The following is a 27,278-nucleotide window of genomic DNA, read 5'->3' on the forward strand; positions in this document are numbered from 1 at the left end:
CCCAAAAGTCTGAGTCTCCATCATGACCATCCCCCAGATTAAATATCAATTCTTTACAGTCTGTCACGTGATCTAGAAAACTTGAGTGATTGGACTGCATCTGTATTAAACCTAGATCATACACTTTATATGTCCTTGTTGATCAAATCTTTGCAAGGAATATCACAAATTGTTGCCTTTTTACAACAGTCAAGTTCAGAAACAAAAAGTATTCTGTCTTTTCAGAGCTCTAGTTTGCAGAATTATAAATATTGCCCATTTTGTCATTAATAGGGAGTGAACAGAAAGAATTAGAAGGTCCCACAGAGACCCACAGACTGGGATGAGACTGACCTAAATCCTTCTTTAAGAATTCCAGCAAATCTGGCCTCTAGAGCATTGCTATTAAGAGGGATATTGAATTGACTAATGTACTCACTGTACAGAATGGGCTGTATGGGATAGGGTGTAATTATACAGCGACTTTAGTCCTTCTCCTATGTCTAGTTAAGTACACTCTGTGAATCCCTTTTATCCCCAGCCTGTGATGACAGGCAGGGAGACCCTGTGGCTTCCTGGTCCCTTCAGATCGAGAGCAGTCTTGCTCCAGTAATTAATATAGCTTATGCAGCACAACATCAGAACTTCAATCAGTGTAAGATTTCTGCCCTCCCCCCGCCCCAGGCCTTCCTTAGGCATGGTGCCTGCAATGGAACAGCGGTGTGGTCCACCCCTTCTGTTGCATGCTGTTCACTCCTCCCCACACTGCATGTTTCTAGAAATGGCTCTGAGCTCCCTAGGCTTGGGCTCAGAGGGAAAGAAATCAAGGGAGAAAGGGCAGAGTAGACACTGTCTTTGTGGAAGGGACAGCTGTAATTCAGTGTAGGGTCCCTCAGGGTGTGGAGCTGGTGCTTCCTATGGGGCAGTTTGGCGGGGTTTTCAGAAATCACTCTGCTGGGAACTTTTGTACTACTCTGAGCAGGAAAATGTCTGTTCTCCATCTGTCCACACAGACTCCCTCCCATAGGGTCTTTTTGTCCCTTTAAGCAGTCCTTTTGAGAGGAGCCTTCATGAGAGAGAGAGAAAGAGAGAGAGAGAGAGAGAGGCAGGCTGGCTCCTTTATTCACCGCCCTATTCAGCTGATCCTTACCCCCAGTGCAACCAATCCAGCAGCTGTAGCCAGAGAATTTCCCCTCTGATTGTCAAGCAAGAGAGTATTCAATAGGAGTCTCAGGCCGGGCGTGGTGGCTCACGCCTGTAATCCTAGCTCTCTGGGAGGCCCAGACGGGCGGATTGCTCGAGGTCAGGAGTTTGAAACCAGCCTGAGCAAGAGCGAGACCCTGTCTCTACTATAAATAGAAAGAAATTAATTGGCCAACTAATATATATATAAAAAAAAAATTAGCCGGGCATGGTGGCGCATGCCTGTAGTCCCAGCTACTTGGGAGGCTGAGGCAGAAGGATTGCTTGAGCCAGGAGATTGAGGTTGCTGTGAGCTAGGCTGACGCCATGGCACTCACTCTAGCCTAGGCAACAAAGTGAGACTCTATTTCAAAAAAAAAAAAAAAAATAGGAGTCTCATACTTTCTAAATTTCAGGGGCCATGGACCAAGCATTCCAAGGGTCCCACCCCTCTCCCTGTGCCTAAGGTGAAGGGAAGCAACACCCTTGCCCTCCTCCAAGTGAGAGGAGGGAAAATGCACAGTACTGACAACTCTCCTCAAACTTCTTATTTTCGGAGACCAGAGGTGGGTGGTCACCAGTGCTGCAGTCACCTGCATGCCCTGCATCAATAGCCTTGCTTTTCATTTTAGGGTAGCATTCGACTTGGAACCTAAATGTATTTTTCTCACCTTGGGGCCTCTGCCAAAACTCTAAGACAGCAGGAAGAGATGCACAAAATACCTATCATTCTAAGAAAGACTGGGGCCAAATTCTGGAAATTCAGAGTATAATTCTGTTTTTTCTGATCCTGCACACTGACTGGCAACATGAATAACCCCCATTCTATGTGAATGACCCAAAAGGTAATTTGGACACATGGATGCTTTGGCTAGATTTTCAGCAATGACCTAGTAACTTCCCTCTTCATTCCCTAAATGTCTCTGCCCAGTGTTCTATATCCTAATCCTTGATTTTCTCTCCCCTTTGCAAACCTACTTATTCCCTTTGCACTTGTTGACCGATCTTGAATTCCCTGATTTAACCCTTCAAGATACACCAACCAGTTTAGCTCAGATTCACATTTTCTGACAAGAAGTAATAAAATAATTGTCTCAGGCAATGGTCCTACTTTACCCAAAGATACAGTTAGAGGTTATATATAGTGTGTGATATGTGAGACTCTGTGTGAAAATATCTCCTTTATCCAGTATCTAAAAGGCTCACATGAAAGATGTGTTTTACAAATTTGTCTTAAGCATCACCTTGTTTTAAAATAAGTAATCATGGAAGTAACTTTCATCAGGGTTCAGGCATGTGGGAGTGGAGAGCAGGGCATGGGTAAATTCACACCTAATGGGTGCGGTGTGCACTGTCTGGAGGATGGCCACACATACAGCTTAGACTCAGGTGGTACAAAGGCAATTTATGTAACCAAAGCATTTGTACCTCCGTAATAGTCTGAAATTTAAAAAAAAAAAAAAGTGGTCATGATGTATCTACCAGTAATACATTTAGGCACAAGGTTGACAGAAATAAGTTTTACCCTTTTTAACCTAGAATTCTGTTTACATAATTGATATGCATAAATTTATAAGTACTTTAATCATGGATTTAGGTACAGAATTCTGAATTTCAGATAAGCAATCAATTTTTTAGTATAAGTATGTCCCAAGTATTGCATGGGACTTACTTATACTAAAAAATACATATATCATTTATCTAAAATTCAAATTTAGCTAGGCATCCTATATTTTAATTGCTAAATCTGACAACTATATTTGCTGGAGCTTCCAGCCTGCCCATAAACAGCCCTCAGATGAAACAAGTACCTTCTAAAATACATTAGGTTTTTTAGATGGCAATAATAGATTGGCACAGTAATATGTTGATGATTGACCCCTGCTCAATGCTGAATTCAAGTGATTAATAAAATCTTCTTTCTGTTCTTCCTAAGAGAGAAAAAGAAGTTTGAATCGAGATTAACAAAGATGGAAATATAGTACCCCAACGCATAGTTTTGATCATAATTTCATCTCAAAGATTCCCAGAAATCCTCTAAAAATATACAGATGATTGAGAATATCTTTGGCTGCAAGTAACAGAAAATGTAGATCCAAACTGGCTTAAATAATAAGGAAATTCAGGAATGCCTATAGCTGGAAGCCCAGAAACACAACAGTGTCATAAAAACCCAAGTTGTCCCTACCTCTCTCCTCTGCTGTCTTTGGTGTGTCAGCATCCTCTGAGGGCCATTTCTCCTCATCATAGCAGCATGGCACTGACAACTGGGGCTGCATATGTCCCTGTCTGCATTCAGTAGGACAGAAAATCTCTCCCTCAGTCTGCCTGAGCCAGCTCCAAACATCCCTCCATCCTCGGAGTAGTAGCTGTTGTGAGCATGCCTTGTGCCTATCAGCATAGAAATCAGGCTTCCTCCCAGAGCTGGGGATGGGATAGAAATCTAAACAAAAATGAAATTCAAGAAAAGGTAGGGAGTTTTGAGTAGGCAATAGGACCCACTAAAAACTATTACTGATTCTTTAATTTTTTTTATTCAAGTGGGCCATTAATTTGATGAGCTATCTGTCCTTAATGTGTCTTTATTTGCAAGACATGATGAATTAAGTCCACCTTTGGAAACATATACCTAGATTAGAAATATAAGTAAATATTTCAAGAGTTTTTTTGTACATGGGTTTTACTTTTTCTCTGAGACTTAGAAACAGAGACATGTTTAAAGTCATTCCTGAATCTTCCTTTTATAAAGTATAATAATGATAATGACATATTAAATTTGACTAGATTCTTATTTGCAATATTTTTACATTAACCTCATTTGTGTTTCACAATAATCTAGAAATATGAGAGGTGTCATTAGTCCCATTTTTCTGACAAGGAAACTGAGACCTACCCTGCTAAAGAGACCTGTCCAAGGTCACATTAAGTTATGTTAGAAAATGCAACAAGAGTTCAGTTCTTTATGTCACACCTTCTTGCTGCTGCATGCAGTGGAAATTTTTATGCATCTTTTCATGCTGCTACAAGGACCTATATGTAACCCCTGGCCTCAACATGGCAATGGGCAATGGGGGTTGAGGGTGCTTTTTAAAATGCAACTTCATTTTAATTAAAAATCTTTGTGTTACATTATCAGCAACCCTAACATAGTATAATAATTTGGTTAAGAATCCAGTCAATACACATGCAAAGGAATCCTACACAAAGTTTTTAAAACTTAGCCTCTTCTTTTGTCCACTGCCACCATATAAGTTAGAATTATTTTTATTACATATACAGAAATACATGCACACACAAGCACAAAATAACCCCTGAACTGGTTTAAGCAAAAAAAGAAATGCACTGGCTCACAAAACTTAACAGTCCACGGTTGTCTCAACTTGAGGGGCTCAAAGAAAGTTACCAGTACCTGGTCTCTCTTCATCCCCCCAACTCTACTTTTCTACACATTGATTTAATTCTTAGGATCCACATGGTGATACGGTAGCTGCCATCATTTCCAGAACAAAACCTCTAAGTATTAAGTACAACACAAAAGAGAGTATGCTTCTCTACCAACACCCCAGAATACAAATGCCTCATTGTGTTCCATGGGCTCTGACAGGGATGTTCAAATGTGTCCTCCAAAAAGTGTGTGTCAGAAACTTAATTCCCAATGCAACAGGATTGGGAGGTGGGACCTAACAAGAAGTGATTAAGCCTTGAGGACTCTGCCATCATCAGTGGATTAATGCCATTATCATGGGAGCAGGTTTGTTATTGCAGCAGTGGGTTCCTTAAGGATGGATGAGTTCAATCTGTCTTGCTCTCTCTCATCCCCTCTTACCCCCTCACCTTCTGCCATGAGATGACACAGCAAGAAGGCCCTCAAAAGATGCCCACACCTGGCTGTTGGACTTCCCAGCCTCCAGAACCATAAACCAAATAAATTTCTTCTCATGACAAATTACCGAGTCTCAAGCATTCTATTAAAGCAGCACAAAGTGGACTAAGACACCTTTCCCTCAAGGAATCACTATGAAGACAATACAGATCTCTGGTCAGCCAATCCAATTAAATGCCTTTCCATGGAGCCAGGGCTGTAGTGAACTTCATCCAAAGCAAATAGATTAAGATTAAAAAAGAAGTGGTTTCCTAGAAAAGAAACAGAATCCTGTTTAGGAAGGGGTGATTAGATGCTACAAGACAAAAATTAATGTATCTACTGCACTCATGAACAAAAACAAGAATTTATTCAATATCATGAGAAACAGTCTATCATACTGCTGCCTAAGTAGCACCTTTTCTCAAGTCTTTTAGGAAACTGCATTATTCATCTTGATTATTCCCTGTTGGGTAACATTTACACAGGTAATCTGGCTGAAGAACAAAAAGGCACAAATCCTGAAGTTTGAGGTTATATTTGTACTCAAAGAAACAGACTAGTATATATTGTCATTCTTACCTGACAGCTTAAGAATAATTAACTGGCTGGAGGAGACAAAGAAAGGAAAACATGCAGCCTTCTTGCTTCTTAGAGGTTATCCATGTGAAGCAGAGAAGGACCCTGGTTTCTGCTGAGGGTCAGAAGTATTTGTCTCTGAAACTAAAATGATCTCACTGAGAAATGGCAGCGGGGTGGAGAAGGGGATTTGATGAAGAAAAGGATGAGTATGGCCATCTTGTAGCAGGCCCTGCCAGTGGTCCCACAGAGTCAAGTTCATTCGCAAGGCTTAAGCCCCCAGGTCCTGGGGATGTACTAGCTGAGCACCTCTGTAATTCAAGTGCTACCTGGAGCCATCCCTGCCTCAGTGAGAAGAAAGGAGATGGTAGGTCAGGACGTGAGTACTGTCTGCAGCCTACACCCACTCCACACACAAGCAGTGTGTTCTCTCTCCATATTAGGAAATTATAATCAGGGCTGAAGAACAGACTGAAACTAAAGGCCACATGGAGATCAAGCCTGAGTCCCTGGCTTCAATAGAACAGTGCTCTAACTGAGCTAAGCAGCCTTGAAGAAGCCTGGGTACTTGACTTGGAAACACTTTCAGGCACAGGAGTCTCTCCTAGCAGGCGGAATCAAAGTCCAAACCAAAGAATGAGCACCCAGAAGAGAAGGAGGCCTGTTCAAAGATGCCCTGCTGATCCCCTTTGTTGGCAAAGTTGTCCAGCTGCTCATGCAGCTTTAATGAAGCCCAATTCTAATTAGTCTGTGACCTTATTCACACCAACTGTCTCCCTGTGCCTCGAATGCCTCTCCAGACTCAGATGCCCTTTCCCTCCACGTAGAATGCAAAGGTCTGTTTGCTTATGAAGTCTAATTGAAAGATGACTGGACCGTTGTCTGTCATAAACAGGGAATTCCCCATCACTAGAACTCATAGAACAGAGGGGTGGCAGAGACATGACACAGCTTCTACAATCTGCACTGATGAAAGCCTGGGTCCAGCCTAGTCTGCTTCAAAGACAGCCCCTCAGACATCAGACACCAGGCAAATCACAAGCAGCATATAGTATTTAAAATAGACACACTCAGGGAGGTAGCAATGTGACCCAGGAGAGATGGAGTAAGACTGTGGAGGTGGGCAGGAGAGGAGCAGTCCAAATGAGGGAGCAGCAAATGGTTAAAACCTACCCCCTGCCCTCCAACCCAGTGCATCAGGGCACCCTGAATGCCCCAGTGGCTTCCAGGTGCTCCAGATATTGAGCCCTTCACTCAGGCTGTGAGCAGTCTTCCTCATTCTCCTCCCCCCCCCCCCATTTGCTGTAAGAATACAATCATTGCTAGATGTGCTATGCCAAATGATGTTAAAAATGTCGGGAAGCACCAATATAAACCCATTACCTCATCGTCTCCTATCCCTTCCTCCTAAAGCTGCAACTCTTGTTTTATATCAGAACAAACACCTCTACCAGCCACAAGTCACTGTGTGGTATAGGAAGTGTTGGCTGCTCCTTGCCCTGCTGTACCTGTAAGATATTTTGAATGGATTTGAATGTGTCACTCTCCCCCAAAGCTCCTAATGAAAACACTTATATAGCTTCCTATTATTCTTAAGGTAAAGAGCAAAGTCCTTGCCAGGGATTGCAGGGCCTCCCAGAGTCTGGAGGCTCCCAGGTCAGGAACATCAGCCAACCTCACCACAGACACCACCCCCCCCCAGCAAAGGCCTCCCTGACACCTCCCTTCACATGGATACCCCAGTTTGCTCCTCTTTTGTCAAGCCCTGGACACCAAAACCTCTGCCATGCTGCTTCTCAGAGTGACACCACTGCCACCCCACTGTCCAGAGAGTAGACTCTGCATGGCACCTGCTGCCTCACCTTACCCTCCTCTGAAATGAAATCACTTCTAACTGCCGATGCTTAGAACGAAGCTGTGTCTAAGGTATACGGGAAGTTAGGGAAAAGGGTGTTCTGGCATCTAGTTGAGTGCACGGTATGGGAAATTCCCCAAATGTAAGAAGGATGACTAAAGATGGCAGATAGTTACAAACCTGGCCAATGCCCATTCACACTGCTGCATACACTCTGGATTCAGCTCCTTTAGTTTTTATCACTCCAGTGTTGCAGGCTTCTCTCAGTTACTCTAAACGCCACGATACCTCCTGGTGGTAGACAGACAAAGTCCCCCCAAGGATGTCTCCATCCTAATCCCTGAAATCTGGGAGTATGTTGCCTTACGCCAAAGGAATTTTGTAGATGGGATTAAGTTAAGGACCTTGAGATGGAGAGTTTATCCTGGGTTGGTCCAGGGGCGCGAGGTGTAGCAAGAGGCTCCCTAGCAGAGAAGGAGATGTGGCGAGATGCAGAGATTGGGGTGATGCACAGAAGGGGCCGTGAGCCAAGGCATGTGAGCAGCCTCTGGGAGCTGGAAAAGGCAAGGAATGGATTCTCTATTACAGCCTCCAGAAGGAGCACAGCCTGCTACCACCTCGATTTTAGCCCTGGGTGACCCATTTCAGACTTCTTACCTCCAGAACTCTAAGATAATAAATTTGTGTTTTTTAAACCAATAAGTTTGTAGTAATCTGTTACAGCAGCCACAGGAAATGAATAAATTCCTGACTTGGCACCCGCTGTCCCTTCTGCCTGGAGCACATACCCTTAGCTCTTCCTGTTCTTTGGTAACTCAGTTCATTTATTCCTTTCTATCAGAAAGCACCTCTGACTCCCAGCCTAGCTCAGTTCCTCACTGTCTTTTCTTACAGCCTCACAAACTTCTACTGTATGGCACAACCATAATTTTATGCTTGAGTTTTTACTTAATTATCTCACCAGACTATAGGCTACGTAAGGGCAGGGACACATCTAGTTTTGCTCACCACTGTATCCTCATCACCTGGCACAGTACCTGGCACACAGTAGGTATTCAAGTAGTACATGCTGAAAGGATGAATGCATCATACACACATACTGTCAACCCAGCAGCAAAGCACATTATTTGGCCCTAAGAAGTTACTTATTCAGAAAAAAAAAATTAAAAAAAAAAACAAAACTTCTGATGTGGCTTCTGAAAGTAACATGGTAAAGAGTAAGTACCCAAAAATCATTGGCTGTATGGATGCATAGATGGATGACTGGAAGCATAAACGCATGGGTGGCTATCTGGACCAACAAAAGAATGGATGGAATGCTCTAATAACCATAAGCATATATAAGAATCTCACTAGAGAATGTATTTTATAAGAATGATATGCTGATTGATAATTGCCCCAAAAGAACAGGTGCTACCCTTAAATAATGACCCTAGAGCGCTAAATGACACTCTACTCCTTAATGGTTGTCCCATCCTGCCACGTGTTCAATGCATTCGGAAAACCTTTACAAAGCTCCTACCATGTGGCAGCCATTTCAAAGACACCAAAAAGAACAACATAAGATCAAAGTTCTTCTGGCTGGTGAGATCACAACACACTCTTCTGGAACAACATGTCTCCCCCTTCACTTCATTTGATGCTCACATACTCTTTTAAAGAGATCATTTCCTTCCTTTTGCACCAGGTTGACAGTCAGCCCAGCCTGTATGGGCACCTAGCCCTGGGCTCCCTTCAGATGGAAGGAGGGAGATATATAGGATTCTGTCAGTTGGCATTTTCCAGATGCTATTTTGACCGAAGAGAACACTGTAACACTCTTTGTGAAGAAGCATGGCTCTTTCCTGACAAAAGGACTATTTGCCACGTAGTCCCTCAGGGTCTGTATCGGATCCTTAGCCCTTTCTGGAACTTTCCTCTAACTGCTGACAGGGTAAAAGGCCAACTCTCTGCAAAAATGCAAAATGGATATTTGTCTTTTGTGCCTGTCTCTCTCCTCTACTCCCCCTCCTGACGCTTATCGGTGCCCTTTCCCAGTCCCAGACGCTGATCTAAAGCCAATTCCCAAGAAGCTGTGTGTTTAGGCTGTCCTCAAAAAGTACTGTGGCTGAATCTCTTAGGCGTTGGCCCTCTCCGGATTATTTACATGTTGTAAGGTTCTCCAAATAGCAAAGTTGTTCAAAGTTAAAAGAAACAAATAACTAAAGATGAAAATTTGGGCATGATGGCTGATGAAGAGATAAAAAAATTTCTTTTAAGGCAGAAAGTCTTGATCAGTGCCTCAAATTAATCCCAAAGGTGGACCAGCACTTTCATGTACATTGCTACATCGTCTAATTTCCTGGACGGCCCAGGCTGAGCTCAGCTGTTGGCAGAGAGGAGGGAGACACAGTGCTACTACGCACATGCTAGGGGCTTAATGACTAAACGGTGATTTAGTAGAAATGGAGACATTTGCAAGCAAACGATGACAGGGAAAGGGAAGGGCAGGTGAGGCATTTCAGAACTGCCTGAACTACATCTGGCACTGGTGGGTTTCCTGAGCAGCTGAGGATTTGAGCGTTGCTAGCTCAGCCTGGCTTAGAGCGCTGGGGCAGAAAAGAAAGCTGGCTCTGGAGGCCATGTTCTGAGTATCTTGAATGTTTCATTTTTTTTTTTAGGGGTTTTTATATCTAGACGTTGAAGATACAGTGTGAAAATGAGACTCTGTCATTTTAACAAGGCTCTTTTAAATCCATAAAGAATAGCCCCATCCATCAAGAAATTATTCTCATTAGTCACTTTCTAGCCTATTGCCTCAGGATTACAGGAGGCTGCCAACAGAGATGTAGGACCGCAATTAATAAAATATTATTACAGATAGAGGTTGCAACCGTGATAGACACAATTAATATTCACACACAAGCGAGCACGCATACCCTTCCCCTCAGCATCTCTGCGCTGTTGTTATAGGAACTCTCCATTACTCAAAACTAATCCAAGTGAGAATTTAGGCCCACTACTAGTTAATGTATGTATGAAATCATTTTAGTAGCACCTTCATGAAAGAGACCCAGAAGACACCAGCTGAATATGATAAACTAGCAGCAGCATAAGGTGTAAAGAACTTGGGCTCTGGAATTAGACACAACTGGGTCTGAATTGGGCTTCTCCGTTTACTAGCTGTGTGACCTTGGGAGAGTTACTTAGCTTCTCTGGGCCCTGATTTTCTAATCACTAGAATAAGGACAATATTTATTTTGTATAGTTGTGACAAAGGTTAGGGAAAATGTGTTTAAAACACATATCTCAGTCCTTGTCAATTAATAAATGGTAGCAATTACTATTGGTAATAAACATCGCTCTCTCTCTCTGTCTCTCTGTGTCTCTCTCTCTACCATAGCCCCACTGCTATTTTTCCCTTTGGATGTTCTCTATGTCCACTCAGTCCCTCTAAAAGAACGTATCAACTAAGACCAGGTGCTGAGCAATAAACTAGGTCATGTTCCAGATGCCATTATCACTGTTGTCAGCACTAACTGATTTCAGCTTTCTGACACAAATTTAGCTGTTTTGTGTCCTGATGCCACCAGGGAGCAATGTTACAATGGGGACCCTTCCCTCCCTAATGGAAATATTTGGGGGAAGTGGGCGGAAATCGCTATAACATGGGCATAGAACAGAACGGCTTGAAGTGGCCTCCCTAATTGGCAGTTTCCTGCGTTGTGACAGGTTTGACGCAGACTATGACAGCAGAAAGGGTGCACACAGGGACAGTGTGGCAGACAGCACTTCCTTGAGTAGAAGCTTCCAAAGGCTTCCAGATGTAGCAGCTGCCCTTCACCTGCATGTTCACAGTGGCTCCAAAGTCCCCTTCCTGGGGACTCTCGGGGACATACATCATTGTCACTTTGGCTGCCAAGTCCAGCTCTACAGAGGCACCTGGAAAAGGCAGGACAGCTAATGAGAGCAGGGCAATCACAGGAAAAAGACAGCTGGGCTGGGGGCCAAGGGGCCTGGGCTCTGGCTCCTGTCCTGCCACCACCTGGACTTTGCCAAGTCTTCATCCCACTGAGGGTAATAGCTTCCTACCAGCAAAAAGGCTGTCCTGAGCCCTTTCTCTTCCTGCAAGAAACAGCATTTATTGAATGCTGTCAATAAAAGGTGCTTGCTTCGTTTATCTGTATTTTCTCCTTTTTCTACAGTATACACATATCATTTGTGGACATATATATATATATACATATACTTGAGAGGTAGAAGAATACTAACTAAATACTAAGCTAACTAATACTAACTAAATACTAAGCTAATGTTTACTGGGTATTTCCGCACGCCATGCACCGAGCTAAATGCTCTATACTCATTATCTCATGGAAAGGAGTGGATTGAACACACCTGCTGTTTGTTAGCCAACACTCATTCCCTCTCTCTCCTGATAACAGTGCTCTAAACTTCCCATAAAAATCACCCCCTCGTCACCATTTGCCCCATGTGGTTTTGTGGCATTGACTTCAGCCGCAGCTTCAGGGGTGGGTCTTCATTGGCTTAATCAGCCAGTATACATCCTCTGTCCCTAGCCACAGGGACTGGCTCTGTGATTGGACAGACAAGACCTCAGCAGTACAGTCAGAAGAAACCTCAGGGATTTTCCAGGAGTGCTGAGACAGTCGCCTTCTTCTCTGCAGTGCTTGAACACAGAGCACAAGGCAGACATCTTGGATACACAGGAGGATACACTTCCAAGATGAGAGCCGATGCTGAGGAAGTAGAGCCTAGAGATATAGTGAGAAAAAGAGGGATTGAAGATCCTAAATCAAGCATTGCCTTAAGCTATCATCACTCCTAGACTTTATTGTTGAAATAATTTGATTTGGATTTTCAGTTTTGTGCAACCAAAACCAAAAGCATCCTAATCAACATAGGCAGGTATTAATTAATCCCACTTTATAGATTAGGAAACTGAGGCCCAGTGGAGCTAAGCAACTTGCCCTAGGTCACAAAGCAAGTCCACAGCAGAAACATCATCTGAATGAATCCAGATCCATTTGGGTTAAAAGCCCAAGCTTTTTAAGCACTATATTTTGCTATTAGGAGGTAATAAAAACTGAAAATGCCTTGAAAATGAGTGTGTTTCATACACTGTAATATTTTATCATTTCAAGAGATTTTGAATGGTTACCTCGATCTTCAACTGAAATGGGCTTTATTAGCACTTTCATAACAAAAACTAACCTATTACTTTAGTCTCTCAAGGCTGTCAACAATGGTCATCAATCACTGGGCAGCTGTGACTTCCATGTCCTCATAACTGTTCCAAACAGGTGACTTCTACCCAGCCTTGACCCTTACTCTCAGCATGTTCTCACCTTCTTTCTCACTAAGAATTAGGTATTAGACCCTTCAATTGTCCTCTTATAATTATTCGATGGCTATCCCTCACCTACCAAGTAAAATCCAAATTCCTACTCTAATCAACCTTCATTATTGGCCTGCATTTGGTGGAAACCTAAAGCTCACATTTTAAACAAAAAGGAGGCTTTGGGTTCTCTGAAGTTCAAAGAGGAATTATCAAGTATGACTGGATCCAGGGGCTCCAACAACATTAACAAGACTCTGTCTGTCTCCCTTTCATCTCACAGCTCTACTGATCTTCATCCCATGGGTACTTTCTTTCCACGGGGGAGGATCTACCCAGTGGTTGCAGACCTACCTCCTCCCACATGAGCTCATCTGCTGCAGAGGAAAAACATCTTTTATCCAGTGAACATGTATTAATCTCAGAGAGACTTCAACTGGCCCTGCCCCTACTACATGCCCCTCCTGAACCAATCACTGTGGTGGAGGGAGGTAGGACATTATCACCAACGGTGCCACAAGAGCCTCAAGGATTTGGAGGAATCGTCTCTGAGAGCCAAAAAAATGGGAAATAGGATTATAGAATGATTAAACAAAAACAAACAAAAAGCTATAAGTACCTCAATCTTCTACACTATCCCAACAACCTCATCTCTAACCTTCAAGATCTATGTTAGAGAAATAGGAAACTTCTCTTAGTTTCCCCTAAATCAAGTTATTTTCACCCATCTATGCTTTCACACATACTATCCCACCATGGGACATGCCTCCTATACCTGGAGAATGCCTGGCTCAGATGTTTATCCTCCAAGAAGCCTACTCTGATTCCTAAGAAAAAGTAATCTTTCCCTCTAGTTCTGTCCCTTGCACATACTTCCATTGTTGTTTTTATCACACTACATAGTCTAATATTTTGTTTATATGCTTGTTTCTCAACAGACTTGAATCTCTTTGAATACAGAGACTATGATATTTATCTTACCCCCAAAACTGGGCAAAATTATCTGCATAGAGGTACTTAATATTGTTTACTGAATGATTAGCTAATTAATTAATAATGAATAACTCCCCTAAAGGAAACAATCAACATGATTAAAGATAAGGAACACTGAACTAGGGAATCAGATTGGAACTAGGGGATCAGATTTCTAACCTAGTATTCACTTACTAACTATGAGACCTTGAACAAGTCATTTCCTATTTATTTATTTTTTTAAGACACAGAGTCTCACTATGTTGCCCAGACTTGTCTCGAACTCCTGGCTTCAAATGACCCTCCCACCTCAGCTTCCTCAGTAGCTGAGATCACAGGTATGAGCCACCATGCCCATCCATTTCCTATTTCTGACATTTTTGTTCCTGATTTTTAACAAAATAATGAGATGACATAGTTTTTACAGTAGCTAAGAATCAGGATGTCACTTAGCAAAATTGTAACTTCTGAAAATTTTCATGGAGCATTTGTTACAACTTTCCCTCAAAAACTTAAGTAGCCTCTGGTAGTACTACATATGTTTTTGTTTGTATCTTCTTCTAAACTTTCTACACTGACTAGGCATTATTTCTTCAGTAGTAGAATTTTCTGAAGAATAAAGCAATCAGTGGAGAATAATGCCCCTGACAAAATAGAATGACTGTGAGATATTCTGCCAAAAAGGAGCCTCTTCCAATCTGGACGTGTTAATTTGTCATAGACTGAATAATGTCTCTCTGAATATGCCCACATCCTAATCCCCAGAATCTGTAAATGTTACCCTACATGGCAAAAAAAAAAGAAAAAATTCTGATATGATTAAGGATATTGGGGGGTGATATTTTCCTGGATTATCTAGGTGGCCCTAATGTATAAGAGAGACACAGGAAGAGTCAGAATTAGAGGAAAAACAATGTACTGATGGAAGCAGATGTTGGAGTGAAGCACATTGAAGATAGAGGAAGGGGCTGCAAGCCAAGGAATATCAGCAGCCACTAGAAACTGAAAAAAAAGCAAAGAAACACTCTCCTCAGAGCCTCCAGAAGGAATCCCAACTCAATGATGCTGATTTTGGATTTTTGACCTCCAGAACAGTAAAAAGAATAAATTTGTGTTATTTCAGCCACTAAGTTTGTGGTCATCTGTTATGGGAGTCATAGAATACATTTATAATACACAAATCTAGAAGAGAATATTAAGCCAAAAAAATTATTATTTTACAAATACAATAAAGAAAAGAAAGCTGAGCTCTTCAACTGTATAAAGGATGAAAAGGAGGCAAAGATCGGCAGCCTTCTTTTTAGTAGGGAGGTGGCATGAGAAGGAATTGGGCCAAAATGAATCCAGAGAAATCTCGATTAGATACAAGGAAGAATTTTCTCCCCAAGTTGGTAAGAATGGGAATGCATTTCCAAGGGTAATTGTGCAAATATCCCTTGATGGTCTTCCTCAAGAAGAGCACTGGCAACAATTAGGAATTTAATTAGATTTGCTGAAAAGCACAAGGATGGTAACTTCAGAGGTCCTTGGACAAACTGTGCAGTTAGAGGAGGATACAAGTATTGACTTCTGTTCAGGAGGGTTGGGGAGCCAGGGATGCCCACTCTTTGAGCAGATGCATTTATTTCTAGCACAGGCTTGGAAGCCAGGACTAGAGTTTGTGAGCTGACCTGGCTGGCTTCTGCATGTGGATAGAAGTGTCAGCCCTGAGTAGATGTACCACCTACCAGGACGAGGGGAACTTTAGCAGGCTTTGCAGGGGCATCCATCACTTTCTCAGAGGTCAGACGCTAGCCATGCGTCAAGACCAAGCAGCTCAGTGTGAGCCCATGAACAGTATCACATAATGGTCAAGCATGCGGGCTTTGAAGTCAGAGAGTCCTAAGTTTGAAACTCAATTCTGCCACTCACTCACTGTGTGACCTTAAGCGAGTTAGCATCTAAGTGCTTCAGTTTCCTCACCAGCAAATAAGTCATAATCCCATTAGACTCTTATGAGGATTAAATGAGATATTACATATAAAATATAATGCCTAAATCATAGTGAGCACTCATTACGGGAAGAGTTACCATTATTTCTAGCAGCATAGTCAGGCCCAGCTGTGGGTTAGAACAAGGTAATCAGACAAGAGTAAAAGGAGAGTAACATGAAAGACCCAGAGAGGCAGAGGAATACAAAAAGCAAAGAGGGAAGATAGAACTAGGAAGCTTACAAGTGAGCAGTGGCAAAATCATCGCAGCATCAGTATTCAAAGCACCAGACTCGTGAGGACTGGCAGTGGAGGCACTGTGCACTATCACCTCCAGCTGCTGTTTCCCCCTTTGGCTCAGACGGACAAGGTAGGGATTTGGAAGCAACTTGCTAAAGATAAAAAGCAGAACCAGCACTCAACCAGGCTATCCTGTAGGACTTCCTAGGAGTACTTATTCTGCTCTGATCTCTACTGGGGTGGCAAATACTTGACTTTCCTGATATCATTTCCTCTCCTCCAGTGCTCATTTCTTTAACAAATATCTAGGTGCTGCGTATAGGGCACTGTTCTAGGTACTGGAACAGGGCAGGAAATAAAACAGATATGAACCAATCCCTGCCCTAATAAACTCTATAATCTAGTCCTTAGGGCAGATATCACTGACCAATTAATGGCATACTTTCCTACTAAGCCCCAAAGCCCCTTCAAGTCCTTTTCAATGCAGCCCAGTTCTCCAAAGAGCCACTACCAATCAATTAGAGTTGACACTTGAGATGAAAACTCACTTTTTATTCCTGCTTTGAGCTCCTGTGATCGCTGAACAGACACATCGATCTCTCCACAAGCATATATATACCACTCTTTGTCTCACAGTCCAGGGCTAACAGGGAAATGAGACTCCAAAAGCAACAACCAGTAGAATCTGTTGACATTATTGTTTTGACTGCTAGCACTGAAATGGTCTTGACTATCTTACTGAGGCATCCAGTTATTACACTGAGAGAGGCTGATCGTTTATGACCAGTTGATGGGTGCTTGTATGCCATAATCCCAATTTCATGTATTATAATGATTTTCTCCCATTTTATAGCTGGAGACTTGGCCTTCACTCATCCACTACTTCTTATTCTCCCCCCCCACACACACACACACTTCAAGAAACCTTGGCAGTGAGATGGGCAGAAGGGGTGTGCACATGCACAGCTGGTAGCCACATGGCACGGTGGGACATAAATCATGATATGATAGAATCAGTGGGGCCAGTTTCCAGGTTCAGCTCTTCCACTGACTCACTATGTGGCCTTTAGGATCCACATTGGCTTATCTGTAAAACATGAATTAAAAAATTCATATCATAGTAACTTCACTGCCTATCTCACATAGTTATTCTAAGACTCCTGATAATTCGTTGCAAATCAAGACATCTAATGGTCCTGGGCATTATTGACACTCAGGCACTAGGTGGCAGTATGTCACGTCTCACCTCCTCACCAAAGCCAGAGGGACCAGATGCACTTCAGCAGTCACCCTCCAGGTGGCAGCCTAGAGTACTCCCCAGCAGCAAGCCCATAAAGGCTGTCGGTACTAAGGCATCAGGAGGAAAGAACTGGACCAGATGAAAGGCACTTAACAAACTCTCTCTCAATCTATCAATAGGAAGTAGAATATTAAATCAATGAAAGTAAAAGCAACATGGTCATTGTATAGTGCAGCGATGGGAGGTAATTTTGTGACCCTATGGTGTCACTTGATAGTGAAACCATTTCTCGAGCCCAGCCCCTCTGACAACAAATGCATGCTCTGGCCTCTATGTTAGGAAATAATTTATTTTCTGAGATGAGGGATTAGATGACTTGCCAAATCCCACAGTCAGTGAGTAGTCTGGCCCTGGGAACACTCTCACTCAAGCTCCAGACAAGCAAAGCAGCCATTTGACTTTTTTCCTCTGTCTTACCTCATCCTTCTTAGGCTTAACATGAAACTGTTTTCCAGTATAAAACTGAAAGCAAAATAAGTAACAGAAAAATACAGTGGCCACTAGCCACAAGTTGCTACTCAAGTTGAAATTAATTTAAATTGAATGAAATTATTTACTTGCTCAGTTGTACTAGCTCAATAGCCACCTGTGGTTACTCATTGGGCAGCCCAGATATAGAATAGTTACAACATGTTCTATTGGATAGCACTGGTCTAGACCATCAGAGTGGTGAATGTGCCACATACATCATTCCATTGCTTTACTATAAGCTATATCATGTTGTTACTAGAAAAACCAGCAGAAAATAAGAAAGGCATTCTTTATGTAAAAAACAAAAAAAGACATAAAATTAAGTGAAAATTTAGAATCAAATATTTACATAATAGACTAAGGGAAAATTGTTAATATGCTTTATAAGATAATTTGACTAAGTGGTGGACAAAGCATAACAATAGATAATCCAAGGTAAAGAAATTACAATGACAAAAAAATACATGACGTGATTCTCAATGCATCATTAAATTTAAATATGAAAATAAAAGCAATGATGTAAATTAAATAAAACTAGCAAGTTTCAGAGGTTTTTTAATCAGGTAATGACATTTTTGCAAATTAATACATATTTATATGGGATCATGCATATAAAATGTGAGATAAATTTAGAAATGGAGATCTTTTTTCAAAAACATAGGCTTAAAATATTATACAAATTTTCTACATTCTTGTTAATTGACATCATACTTTCAAACGATGGCAATGCTTTACTTTCGTTTATTTATGATGAATATTATGTCTGTATTAAACCTCTTCTCTGCAGCCAATAAAATGAAAATGAACAGTCTACTCAAAGTGAGAAACTTCTTAGAATCACCTGGGGGATAATTAGCACGTATAAATGTTCTGCTGGGTGGTTTTGTTTTTTTAATTTTCCCTAGTTCTACATCCCACCCAAGTTACAAATATACAGTAACCACTTGACTATGAGAACATATTAGTCAGTACTCCAACTTGATCTTGTTTAAGAAAAATAGTAAACTTTATTGACTCATGGAATTAGAAAGTCCAAAAATGGATCTTGCTTCAGATTCAGTTGGATCCAGGGGCTGAACCTATATCACTAGGGGGTTTTCTCTCACTATCTTTAGTTTCTGTTTCCTGCTGGGTATGTTGGTATCATTCTCCCCCGCAATGATCTTCCTGCATGCAGCCAGGAAGGTGTCAACCGAAGACTCACTTCCCAGCATCCCTGTTCAGCAGCCCCAGTAGAAAGATTTTTCTCTCCCAACCTTCGTAGATTAATTCTAGGAATAGAATTTGATTGGTCCTGCTACTTCTGCCCACCTCAATTTCCAAGGCAGGGCTGTCCTGTCATACCACACCAGGGGGCGCTATTCACATTGAAGTCTGTGTCAGTGAATGCATTTGGAATTAATAAAGATATGCTACAAAGTGGCCCTTTTCCCAAGGATAGGATGTTATGGATGGACAGTCCTGTATCGTATAGTACCCCTGTGTCTAGGAAAGCGGGGTCTGTTTCCAGAAGAAATCAAATGAAGGGAAAACATTCTAGGGAGTCGAAATAAATCCATAATCCATCTCACACAAGACTGAGAAGAAATGAAAAGAAAATTCCACAGCAATTTTCCTTATGGTAGAATTGGGATGGAGGTGGAGAGAGAGGTAAACACAGCACTCTTTAAACCTTCAGAAGAAATCAATATGTGCCTGCAAGATACTGAGGTAGGACAGGGGTGGGAAAACTCCTTTCTTTTAAGGAATCAAGATCTCAAGATCAATATCTCTCTCTCTCTCAAAACCTCCTGCTGACTTACTATAGAAATAACAAATCCCAGCTAGCCTCTGCTGCAGAAGCCACTTCCAGTCCTAAGAACATTTTTTAAAGAGCTAAATCTTAGAAATAAGGGACAAGGGTGGACTCATCATTTTGCAGCTTCTCTTTTCCAGTTCTCAACTCGGGTGAGTTCCTGGGTTTCAGGGTGGCACCTGAGAACCTGTGAATGAATCCGTACCATCAGCTCAGGAAAACCATCAGCTTTGATGGGCTACCTGGTGCCTGCAGTTCCCTCTGACCTAAACCACTAGCCTCATGCCCCCCAGGTCACCCACAGAGCTGCCAGGCTGGCGGCCAGGTGGGAGCAGTCACCCTCATTTGCTTTCCATCATCTGTAACCCCGCTCTTTGTAATTAAATGGTCTTTTCTTTGTTCCTCTTTGCATGTTGTGAAAAGAAACTCTGAGATACTTTTTAGGAATACAAATTCCCAGATCTCCTCTCAGACCTTATAAGTATCTGGGAACAGATGCCTGAGACTCTGTATTTATTTTTGGTCCCCATGTGACTTTGGTATCAGGGCTGAGAACCACTGTTGGCGCACCCTTGCTTGGCATTATGAACAGAAAATAAAAACCTCAGAGTTAACTCTTGACCAGGTCTCCCTCCATAAACTCTTTGCTGATTTATCTTACTACTTTCCACTCAGCACCATTTATACTTTTAAAGATTGAGGAGCCAAAGAGCTTTTGTTTATGTGGGTTCTATGCATCGATGTTTGCCATATTAGCAATTAAAATAGAGAAACTATAACACATTTAATAAATCCTTTACATGTTAACACAGTTTTATGAAAAATCGCTATATTTTCAAGAATCAAAAAAATAGTGAGAAGAATGGTGTTTTTATTTTTATAAAGCTCTTTAATGTATAGTTTAATAAAAGGCAGCTGGGTTCTCGTATCTACTTTTCATTTAATCTGTTGCTATATCACTCATTGCATCTCTGAAGAACTCCACTACTTACTCATGAGAGAAGGAGACCAAGAAAGGCAAATAATAGCTCAGTATAAACTGGGACAACAGTTTTGACATTATAGAGATCCCCCCTGAAAGGGTCTCAGGGGCCCCCAGTGGTCACCAGACCACACTTTGAGGACCACTGTTCTAGTCTACCCTTCATACCACATTCCCTTCACCTTCACATACATGCTCATTTCTCTAATTTCAGTGTTTGTACATTCTGATGCCTTTTTTGTTGTTGCAAATTGCTGGCTTGTTTCCCTAACCATGTGTGTTTGTGTGAAAATCATTAGTTTTAAGAAACAAAAATCCCCTCAAGCCAGGTTCAACAAAGGGAGAATTAAGGGTAAAAAAAAATACAAGAGAATCTCACAAAACCCCAGGTGGGAGGTGTAGTGAGGTCCCCACTGAGCTTCTTCCCAGGTATCAGGGCTCCATGCGTGGTCCCACCCTCCACTCTGCATGCTGGCAACCTCTGAAGGCTCTTGCTACACAAGCAAGGCTACGGGTTACCAGGAGACTACCTCATGCATCACCTTGGAGTCCCATGTCCAACAACTTCTTACTAGCAAGTCTGGTGTCTTGATTCCAAAATCTTAGGTGAGAAAATTTGGTTGGCCCAGCTTGAAGAGGTTTCCGGGAGGGATGGTAGAATTCTTCTGATGTCTCCTTTATATTCATAGAGATAGAGCCTGCATCAGGGACCCCAAGTGAGCAACCAAATATTCTAACATTGGTTCTCCACCATGTTGTCCAACCCTGGTCTAATTAGATGGGATCACCAAGCCAGGGTTATGAATGTGTTAGACTGTGTGGTTTCACCTAGAACAGGATATGGGTGGTGTGGAGGTAATAGGCAAACCTAGCACAGACTGCCAGCACTTTCCAGTAGAAATATAATAATCCCGTATGTAATTTAAAAATGTTTAATAATCACATTTATAATGTAAATATAAAGCAGTGAAATTAACTTTGTTAACATTTTAACTCAACATATCTAAAATGTTACTATTCCAACATGTAATCAGTATGAAAAGCATTAATGAGATATTTTGTATCCTTTTGTACTAAAGGCTTCAAAATCAGTGTGCACATTATACTTGCAGTACATCTTGACTAGTATGCTAAATTTTCATCAGAAATAGTTGATCTATATTTAAAGTCCATAGAATTTATAGTTAAAAATGTAGATCCATGGACCTAAGTTGTTCCAGACATATTTAAAAGTTTTCCAATAACTGAATCACGTGTCACTTGTTAAATTTAGATTAATTATAACTGAATTAAATTAAAAATTTATTACAGTTCTTCAGTTTCCTTAGCCACATTTCGGGGACTCAATTGCTACATATGATTATGGGCTACATTTTGGACAGAGCAGGTCTAGCCTGAGAGCCAGAATCTGTTCTCTTCTACTCCTTTGTGTCTCCCCACGGCACTAGCAAAGCACTGTCCAGCACAGACGCCCAATATGTAGAGTTGATGGAAACTGTCCAAGTTAGAACTGCTCAAATCTAATTGCTGATGGGACCTTAGAAATTGCATATAAATGTTTTTCTTTAACAAATTGCATCATTTTGAATGCATGCAAGAGGCTTGTTAGTTAAAGGAATCCTGTAATGCTTTAACTCATTCATCAAATAAATCACCTTTCAGTCATTTGTTTTTCTAAAAAAAATGATTTGCTTACATCAGGCTGATTTTAAACAAATGAGAGCAATCTGAAAAGCCATAAGTCACCCTCCATTCTCACGAAACTGCAGTAGGTTTTGCAGAAATCCTTGACAACCTGAAACAAAATTATGTGATTTCTGGTTCTATGTGGCTAATACTGGCTGCATTGTTTAAGTACACTAATCCTCCGGGGCTGCTACAAGTGGTAATGGGAATCTTTTTAAAAGTTGACTTATTTTCCTTAACATACTGTCCTCCAGTTCCATCTATTTTTCTGCAAATGATAGAATTTCACTCTTTTTATGGCTTAGTAATATTCCATTGATCACTACACATTGTTTACATGTATCAAAATATTGCATGTACCCCAGAAATATGTACAACCATTATGTATCAATAAAACAAATTAACTAAAACAAGGTTGGTCAGTGAGCTGAAAGCCTGGATCTCTTTCCAAATATGGCACTATAGTCAAAAGGGTTTTTCCACAACTCCACAAACCAAGTTTCCAGAAAAATTTCTGGATCTTGATGCCATTACCTCTGCAAATTATTATTCTACAGTTAGTCTAGATGGAGACATCCTTCACAGAAACAGAAAAAAAAAATCCTAAAATTTATATGGAGCCACAAAAGACCCTGAACAGCCAAAGCCATCCTGAGCAAAAACAACAAAGCTACAGGCATCACACTACTTGACTTCAAAATTTTCTACAAAGCTATAGCAACCAAATCAGCATGGTACTGACATAAAAACAGACGCATAGACCAATGGGACAGAATAGAGAACCCAGATATAAATCCATGCACTCACAGCCAACTCATCTTTGACAAAGGCACCAAGAACATATAATGGGGAAAGAACAATCTCTTCAATAAATGGTGCTGGTAAAACTGGATAACTATATTCAGAAAATGAAGTTAGACTCCTCTCTCTCATCACACATAAAAATCAAATCAAAATGGATTAAAGACTTATTAAGATCTGAAACTGTGAAACTGCTAAAAGAAAACATTGAGGAATCACTATAAGGCATTGGTCTTGGCAAATGTTTCTTGGGTAAAGTCTCAAAAACATAGGAAAACAAAGGAAAAATAGACAAATAGGATTGCATCAAGCTTGAAAACTTATGCACAGCAAAGGAAACAAGCAACAAAGTCAAGAGACAACCTAGAAATCAAAGAAAACATCTGCAAACTATCCATGTGACAAATGATTAATAACCAGAATATACAAGGAGCTCAAACAACTTAATAGCAAAAAATAAAAAAGCAAAAAATCCAATTAAAAAAAAAGCAAAAGAGCTGAGTAGACATTTCTCAAAAGAAGATATACCAATGACCAACAGGTATATGAAAAAATGGGCAATAGCACTAGTCATGAGAGAAATGCAAATCAAAACCACAAAAAGATATCATCTCACTCCAGTTAAAATATCCTTATCAAAAAGACAGATAATAAATAACTGATGCTGGCAAGAATAGGGGAAAAGGGGAACCCTCATACAGTTAGGAATGTAAATCACTACAGCCACCATGAAGAACGGTATAGAGGTTTCTCAAAAAACTAAAGATAAAAGTACCATATGATCCAGCAATTTCACTACTGGATATATTTCCAAAAGAAAGGAAATCAATGTATCAAACAGACACCTGCACTATCATGTTTATTGAAGCATAATTCACAATAGCCAAAATACAGAATCAAGCTGAGTGCCCATCAATAGATGAATGGATGAAGAAAATGTGATATATATATATATACATGATGGAATATTATTCAACAATAAAAATGAATGAAATTCTGTCCTTTGCAGCGACATGGATGGAACTGGAGGTCATTATGTTAAGTGAAATAAACCAAGCACAGAAATACAAGCATCACATGTTCTCACTCATACATAGGAGATAAAAAAAAGTGGATCTCATGAAGACAGAGAGTAGAATGGTGGTTACAGAGGATGGGAAAGGGAGTCAGGGGGTGAGGGGATAAAGAGAAATTTATTAATGAGCCCAAATATAGAGTTTGATGGAAGAAACAAAAGAGTATTTGTTAGATCAGTAGAGTGACTATAGTTTACAACAATCTATTGTGCATTTTAAAATAGCTAGAAGAGAATAATTCAAATGTTTCTAACATGAAGAAAAGACAAATATTTCTGGTGTCAAATATCCCAAGTACACTGATTTGATCTGTATAAATTATATGAATATATGAAATTATCACATGTACCCTGAACAAAAAATAAAATAAAAAATAGAAAAAAAAATTGGTATGTAAATACATAGTCCATTTTGACTGAATGGAATTAAAGTTTCCCTTTGTTCAATCAAGTAATCAACTTTAGTATCAGAAAACAAGCTGTTCACTTGCTCATTTATTCATTTACATATTTATCAAACCCTTATTGAGTGCTGTCAAGTATGAGGTGTCATGCCAGGAAGCTAGAGACACAAAGAAAAGTAAGAAATAGATCCTGCTATAGAAATAGCTCACTGTCAATTAGGAAAGTCAGACATATATGTAACTGCAAAATAGTGAGATTATGTGCTGTGGAAGAAAGACACAATTCGGTGTCAGGAGCATGGAGAAGAGAATAGAGGACGTTTTTTGAATAGAGATGGGTGTAGAAAGCTGGGTAGTAGTCACCAGGCAAAAGTGAAGTCCCATTCCTGAAACAGTAACGAGAGCTGCACAGAAGTCTCCTACCTGGTCTCCCTGCTCTCACTCCTGCCCCACTACGGTCTCTTTGAAGGTCACACAGCTATTGGCATGATCCTTCTAAAATGTCAACCAGGTTCCATCACTCCCTGATTTCAAACTTGCAATAGCTTCCTCTCCCTCCTGTAATGAAATCCAAAGTCTTTGCCATGGCCCCAAGGCCTCACATGATGGACTCCCTGGTATATTAGAGACCTCCCTGGGTTCCACACTCCTCCAACTCCCCACTTCAGCCACACTGGCCTCCTTGATGTTCTTCAAACATTCCAGGCAAGTTTTCATCTCAGAGCCTTTGCAAAGTGCCTTCTCTGACCATCTCACAGAAAATAGAACCCTGCTGTCACTTTCTGCCCTCTTACTCTGCTCTATTTCTCCACAGAGCACTCAGGACTGTGACAGTGCGTTATCTGTGCAGCCCGTTGCCTGTGCATTGTCTGACTAGCCAGCTTCCCCACTAGAATATAAGTGCCATGAGGGCAGGGCCTCCATATGTTTTGTCCACATACATCACCTGTGCCTAGGACAGTGCCTGGCACAAGGTGGGCTCTCCAAAAGTATTTATAGAACAAATAAAGAATTGAGGGAGGCTCGAAAAAAGCACCCAACATGACTACTACTTGGTAGTGTGGGGGACAAGGTAACAGCAGCTAGCAGTGAAGCTGGATGGGTGATTGGTGACCAGGCCATGAAGGGCAATGTACTCCTGGCTAAGAGTTCGGGCTACTTTCTGAGAACAGTGGGGATCCAGTGAAGCTTCTAAGGAAGGAAATGGCACATGCAGATCTGCGTACTGATCTGCCAGGTGATGGACAGATGGGAGAGGGACTGCAGGCAAAGAGACATGTTAGGATACTTTTCCAGTCACCTCAGTTTTCCCACCTGTAAATGAAGATAACAACATTACCTTAGTCACAGGCGGCCCTGGCAATTAAGAGGGTTAATGTACATAAAACACTTAGCATAGTACCTGGCACATAGGATGCTGTCAATAAATATTATCTATTACTGTCAATTAGGGAAGGTTGGAGGATGATGTCTTTGATCCCAGTTGAACTGAAGAAGGAATAACTCATTTCTGGGAACAGAGAATAAATTCTCTCTTGAGCAAGCACAATTTGAAATAGCTGTGAGACATCCAGCTAAGATCTGTGGTCTGTCGTCTGATACAAGGGTCTGAAGCTCAGGAGGGAAGTTTAAACCAAAGATGATTCAGAGGAATCACTTCCTTTACAAGCAATTGTCCTGGTCCCTTGTAAGCAAACACTGAATCCAGAGCACTCAAAAGCAAATTCACTAGAGTAAAAAGCCTCAAGAAGAAATCATCTTATAGAACTGAAAAGCAAAATATCATTATAGGAATTGACTGTAATTCTGAGCCTCTCAGAAACCCCTAGCAATGTTCACGTAGTCCCCCTTTACCTCCCCTCTGGGCACAAAGAAAAGAGCGTCATGTACTTACAGCTTTTACCACATCCTTCTCCAAGTCCTTCTCCAATTTCCTATTTTCCCGTGTGCCCCTACAAGAAAGAAAAGGCTGAGCAAGCTCCAGAAGTCTATATATTATAACCAAGAGACTTCTTAGCTTTCAAGGCATTTTTTTGTCTGAGCTGAGTGAATTTTAAAACAAACAATGTTCCACTCCTACCCCAGATTCAACTATCTGAGGATACTGTGGTGTCAAGTGCTGGGGAACATGGCTCCATCAAATCCCCTGGGGATAAGAGGGATGAGAAGAATAGGAAGCACAGAAAGTGACCTGGCTCTGCAGCTGGTGCAAAATAAAAAGACTCGAGGTCACATACAAACAATCTACGTGGGCCAGGCCCGGTGGCTCACACCTGTAATCCTAGCACCCTGGGAGGCCAAGGTGGGAGGATTGCTTGAGGTCAGGAATTCGAGACCAGCCTGAGCTAGAGCTAGATCCCCATCTCTACAAAAAATAGAAAAATTCACTAGGCATCATGGTGTGCACCTGTAGTCCCCCCGCCCCCTACTCAAGAGGCTGAAGCAGGAGGATTGCTTGAGCCCAGGAGTTTGCAGTAAGCTATGATGACACTACTGCACTCTAGCCTGGAGGACAGACAAGACTCTGTCTTGAAAAAAAAAAAAAAAGTTGAATGAATGACTTAATAGAATGGATTAAAGAAGGATAAGAGTAGGAAGACCACTAAGGAAACCACTGCAATAATCCAGGCAAAAGGTAGTGGGTCTGGACTGAGGTAGATGGGTGGAGATACAGAGAAGAGGAAAGAGTTGAGAAATAGAGGTAGAAGAGATAGGACTCAAGCTCTGGCTCTGAGATGTATCAATTACATGACCTTGGGCAAATCAAACTCTCAGCCTTTGTGTCTT

This window comes from Microcebus murinus, chromosome 4 (genome assembly GCF_040939455.1).
Source record: "Microcebus murinus isolate Inina chromosome 4, M.murinus_Inina_mat1.0, whole genome shotgun sequence".
Lineage (NCBI taxonomy): Eukaryota > Metazoa > Chordata > Mammalia > Primates > Cheirogaleidae > Microcebus > Microcebus murinus.